This window comes from Haliaeetus leucocephalus, unplaced genomic scaffold (assembly GCF_000737465.1).
Source record: "Haliaeetus leucocephalus isolate CR32 unplaced genomic scaffold, Haliaeetus_leucocephalus-4.0 Scaffold555, whole genome shotgun sequence".
NCBI classification, from domain to species: Eukaryota; Metazoa; Chordata; class Aves; order Accipitriformes; family Accipitridae; genus Haliaeetus; species Haliaeetus leucocephalus.
The window spans coordinates 16,198,179-16,204,178 of NW_010972991.1; the positions used below are offsets into that span (position 1 = coordinate 16,198,179).

Genomic DNA, 6,000 nt, shown 5'->3' on the forward strand with positions numbered 1-6,000 from the left:
ATTAATAACAATTATTCCATGCAGTGCCAAGAGCAGATTAAAACTTCTTAAACAGGGAAGAGTGTATATATTGAGGAGCTTAGAATTGCTTTTTTTATTTTTGTATTACATGAATTGAGAGATGCTTTCTAAATAAGCAATAATGACAGTAACACCATTCTTTAACCCAACCTTGATTATTTTTAGTGTAGCTAGGGTCACTGCATACACTATCAGATGGATCTGCACAGCATTTTTGAATGATGTAGCAATTCAACACCCTCTATTAGGGCTTAATGAGATAGATGATGCCAAGTAGTTGGATGGCTACTGAGAATACACAAATTAGAAACAGTTCTTCCTCCTAGCTTTGTCTAAGATGAGTAATGATACCATGCAAATATCATTATTTAAATAACCACAGTTCCCAAAACTCTGAGCAAATTTCACATTGTAATGACCCATTTTCAAACTACTGCTGTTAAACATTTACCTCTCCAATTGAAACAATGGCAACACAGCGTGCCGCTGCTCTGACTATACTGTTGACCTTGCCATTGAAAAATGACAATTACAGCATGTAGATATAAGTGAGAGAGTTTTTTTCAGGTTTATGTAGGTGCCACCAGAGATGAAACCTCTCATACAGTGTAGCTCCACTGCTGCTGTTATAGCCATACCTGAGTTACCTGTTAGTTATTCAGGTACATGCTGCAGTGTAAGTAGCAGCTCAGAAGAGAAATACAACAAATGTAAGAGAAACACAGCTTTAAAACTCTGTTGGGCATTTCTATCATATAGTCAGTTTGAAGTATGTTGTACTTTCAATGTCAATCCTTCTGCAGTCTCTTCTACTTTTCTGTGGATTTTCCACGTTTCTCAGAATACATGTGTTTTATTTGTCACACTCTTTACTTCACCAGCAACACTGTAGTTTTTTCTATGCTTCTTTTTTAAAAGGTCTTACCCGTCTTGGCATCTACATCTACTTCATCAGTATAGCACCTGAGTGTAATTGGTAAAAACACTTGGGACTGGATAGAGAGATGCAAATTGCTGGAAATGACTTCTGTACTGCTTCCACCCTGGAGTCAGCCCAAGGAGCTGCAGAAGCGGGAGAGACCCAGCCCCACCACACTGACGGAAAGGCTGACTCAGCCCAGCCCCTGAGCAGTGCCCTAGCAGCAAACATACAAAATTATCGACCATAAACTTAAATGTCATATAAATTCTGTATGGAATGATTATTATTCCATATTGTGAGTGATTTTTATCCTCTAAGATGAGCCACCCCACTGTTGCATGAGATGCGCAGCAGACGGTCTCTGGCGTGTTAGCATTAATCAAGCCAGGGTCTTTAAAGCTTCATCTTTTACAGCGATACCCTGCCACAGGGCAGCATACCCTTCTTTTATATTCCACCTTGGCTCTGCCTATGAACATTGCACGTAAACAAGGTCATCTTTACCACCAAGGCCAAAAAGTAGGCTAATTCCCCCAAGAAGATGTAGTTATTCTCATTTTCTTCATTGCTTGATATTCCTACTATTACTTTATTCTTTTCAAGAGGATAATTTTAAAGCATAACTACTTCATGTGCAGGATTCTCTTCACTTTAATAATTACTGTGTTAATGAATTTATTGTTACTACTTCCCCCATTTTCTATTTCTGTTTAAATTATTGTCTGCTTGTTATTGTCTACTGGGACCTCCACAGGGACAGTGTGATCTGGCGGCCTAACCACAGGAACAGAATCCAGGAACTGCCGAGCTTTATCCCAGCTCTACCAATGAGCAATGATTAATCGGTGAGAAATGCCACTGAAGCCAGTAACAGTGCTCAACTGAGCAGTTCAGCAGACATCTAAATAAGTCCTGATCCTTCACTCACTAGCATCAATGGCAACACTCCTGCTGATACCTGTGTGGGATCGAACAACCCCTCGAGCAAGTTTCCCAGATAGTTATCAGCCAGGTGACAGGAGCGTAGTGCTTCTATTCCTGCTGAACTCCTGCAGGGACACTCAGATACTTCTTTCGGTAGACATCAATATGCAGAACTGTAATGCATCTTCTCCTCAGCTAACACAACTAATTCTTGCTATTTTTGGCATGATTGTCTTGGACTGAAGAACATTCTGTGGCTTTTTTTTTCAATTGCCTTTTGTTTTTCTAACATACTGGGAGACCGAGATGCTTTCCAGTTCTTTCTGAATTAATTTATGTCTTAAATTATAAAGAATTATCTCTTGAATTGTCTTCAGCACCTGCAAAGCATTTTACTTTCCCCTTGAATCTCATAGCTTCGCTACCACCCAAAAACTTTGTCAAAAGAAGACATTAAATTGAAATATATTCCCTTTTGGAGGGCATAGTTCTGCACACAGATCTTGCCATGACTAGCAGTTCCCTAGCTGCACTCCTGGCAACCTGCTATTTAACAGTTTATATCAACACCTCAGCGTAAATGCAAATCAGAAGTGAATGTAAATAGAGCATAAAAAGGAAACTGTAGCGCAAATTTATTACAGCAAACAATACACACGGTGTAACTTGAGGAAGCATTGAGTTAACAGTCCCACTCATAAAAATAGACATAGGCTTTCCAGTGACCACATGCAATCTGAGCCTCGCTTTTCTCTTCTCAGTGCATGTTGGACAACTGTAATTCTTCTCCAGTAACCTTCTTGTACATAAGAATCGTTTGCTCTAGCACATTTTCCAGTTGTCCACAGGAAAGTTTAGTAAACTCATATCCACTACTTTTAAATATAGTATGTGCAAGAAATTTTGCACTATGACTACCCAGACATCTGAAAGGATGTCACACACATTTACATTGGAAATTCCTTGGTCTTTTTAATTTAATGACAAGATTTCATTAATTTCAACAAAGTCAGGATTTCAGACAAAATGTGAGGCTTGGGATGCTCCAAGAGCATTCAGAGAGGGACTGATTTGCCCTCTGTCCCCATACCACTTCAACAATTTCTAAGTAACTTAAATCTGTTCCAAGCATTAAATCTGTTCCAAGCATAGCCCCACTTTACTATGCAGGCTGTACACTTTATCATCAATGAATCTAATAAAAAATGCAAAAGACACCCTTTAATAACCTTGATACTTTGATAACATATGTAATTTGCCCTGGTACCATATGACATGTTAGTTCTGTGTGTGCACATGCACACATGCCAGAAATAAATTGATGATGAAAAAACCTGACTTTTCAATACCTTTTACTAGACAGAGCTAAGAATATAATAGAATAGAATAGAATAGAATAACCACCTTTCAAAATAACGAATGTGAATAAACTTGAAGGACTCATCTAACTGATCAGCAAGTAGGAAATGCTAGAGTGAACAGCAGTTCCCTGTGGTGCAAACCTGGTCCACCATGGCAGGGTCAGGCCTACCCATGGCAAGTTCATGGCTACCAACTGGAAAACTGCAGCCCTTCCACAGCCCGCTGCTTCAGCTTGGATGCCAGGGCTTAAGAAGTCTCCTTCTTTAATCAACTGATACTCAAGTAGATCTTCTCAATCATCATGTTCAAAAATAGTTTCTAAAATTATTCTTATTAATATGTTGTATTGAGCTACTTACTATTCAGTTACTTCTGAACTCAACAATACTCGTATTCTTTCATACCCAAAGATTTACCTATGGACCAGTGTATTCATTTCAGCAGTTAATGAACAAAAGTCTTCAAGTGAGTGTCACAAATAAATGCCTCAACAGGTCAGATCTTCTATTTGTATTAAAAATGGGATTGAGTGGGAAATGTAAAAGCACCCTATAGCAGCTTAACTTTTTTTAACCTATCCATCATATGCAGAAATAACTACATCTTGAGGATGCATAACTTATGAAGTAGGTTTAACAGCTATCTTTTTCAGATTAAACTGTAAAAGAGCATTAAGTACGTGAACATGGGAGTGCATGTACAACACTCACTTAAGGACACTGGTGGTACATAAATATAAATTGCACAGAAGCACTCAGAAGACAACAAATTCTTATTTGAGTGCAGAGGTAACTTGCCATCAAAAAAACCCATTGCGTTTTTTCTTTCTAATCTCAGTGAAAGCACTTGGGAAAAGAGTTTAGCTGTCATGCCTGTCACTCCCTCCGTAACCTGGTATGTCTGAAATCTCAGGTAGCAGAAACTCAGCTCCCTAAAAACTGCATAGCAATTATATCTCTATTTTTTCATTGGAATTACATGAAATGCATTTTCAAGTGTAGCCTACATCTAAAATAGGATCCGATAACGTAAACCAACACAACATGTAAAAAAATCCGTATACATTCTTTTAACACTTCTATTTGGATAACTTGCCAGCACAAACCAAATAAATCATTATAATTACCCTTAAATTAACAGATATTCTTCTACTGACTTCCATATATTTCATATGTCTTTGAACCAGTGAACAGTTTTAAACATTCACAGATCTCAACTGAGGAATAAGTTAAGTGTTTCCTAGAGAAGTCAAGAAAATAGATCAAAACAAAACAAATCAATACCCTGACTTCACACAGCATTAATGCAATTGTAACTAATAATCAGGATTGAAAAGACAACTATTCTGGAATGATGGAGAGAAAAATCTTTAAAGAACACCTAAGCATGTTTAGCATGATGTATGATATTTTCAGTGTTTTAAAAACGTGTGTTTTCAGCCATTGTGTTTATTAGCATGGCAAAAGATTAAAAATGCCCTCTAAAGCCTACCCTGCAGTCTACTGGCAATATTTCACAATTCACTTCATTGTTCAAGGCAGGGAGCAGATGAGAGTACTGAAGGACAGCACACTTCGCCCCAGGGGGCAGCTCCCTCTTTTTTATGGGAAGGGGCAGCGTGGCCAGCCCCAGAGCAGGGTCCGGGGGAAAGGCGGGGGATCACACCTCAGCATCGTTCCATCAGACAAGGAAAGATGTTCTGGAGAAGAAGCTTTAAGCACTGTTGCACATCAGAAGATAAAGTAAGACCTGTGAAGACTGGGGACAGACGTTTGCTGCTGAACTCTCGGCCTGAGACGTAGGAGGTGATATATGCAGATATTTTAAATACAGATTATGAATGGTGTACATGCATGTTTGGCTAGTGGCATTGGACGTATACTGATATCTTAATTTGATATTGCTCAAATCTATTGAAGGTGCCATGCGCTCCATTAATGTTAATGAAATGAAAAATCATGAATTAGTTCTGATAAACACTGGGAAGACCATCAGTTCATTCTGTATGTAAACATATTTAAACACACCACATTATCTTCTTTACGAAATGAGTATTTTCAACACAAACTCATGAAACACAAGTTCTGTCCTGGATAGGGGTTGGTGCCATGCTTAACTCTACATGTACATTTGTTACACACATTGCAAACAGTAACTGGAACTTTTGATTTTTCAGGTTTTTTTGATAGCTAGCTTAGACTTTGTTCTTTTCTTTTTATTGGCCACAGTTACACAGAAAATCCACTGCATTTCTCTTCTTTTTTATGTAAGGTTGTGGTCCTGCAACAAATATATGGAAATTATACACACACTTTACTGGTTGGACTTACTAACGATTTACTGTGAGTGACAGCTGCAAGGTCTATGTGTACGCAGAGCCTTGTACCTACACTGCTGTTCCCAAGAAAAAGTTAATCAGGGCCAGTATTTAGTTGTTCAATTCTAGCGTTCTTTGTGAATTATGTTGTAATAACGGACAAGGGTTACCTGAGCAAGCCCATGCCGTGCCAGAAAACCACGCGTGAGGAAGTGTGGCTTGTTTTCCTTATGAATGAGCAGAAAACGGAGAGACCCTCTACCCCATTTTTTTCCCAACATAACTAGAGCTCAGCTAGTAACTTCATTTCCAACGTGATGATAAACATCACCATTTAAATCACACCTCATTCTCCGGTTACAAGCACCGTCTCACCAACCCCTCTCTCACCACCAGCAACTCTCCGGGAGCCGCGTCTCCGCGCCGAGCTCCGCGCTCCGCACCGCCGCTCGCC

At 39.1% G+C, this 6,000-nt stretch overlaps 1 protein-coding gene across 7 annotated transcripts in view; it reads right to left on the reverse strand.

Annotated features, from left to right (window-relative positions):
* Positions 1 to 6,000, reverse strand: part of RIMS2 (regulating synaptic membrane exocytosis 2) — a 487,588-nt gene that overhangs the window by 13,381 nt on the left and 468,207 nt on the right. The window lies entirely within an intron of this gene.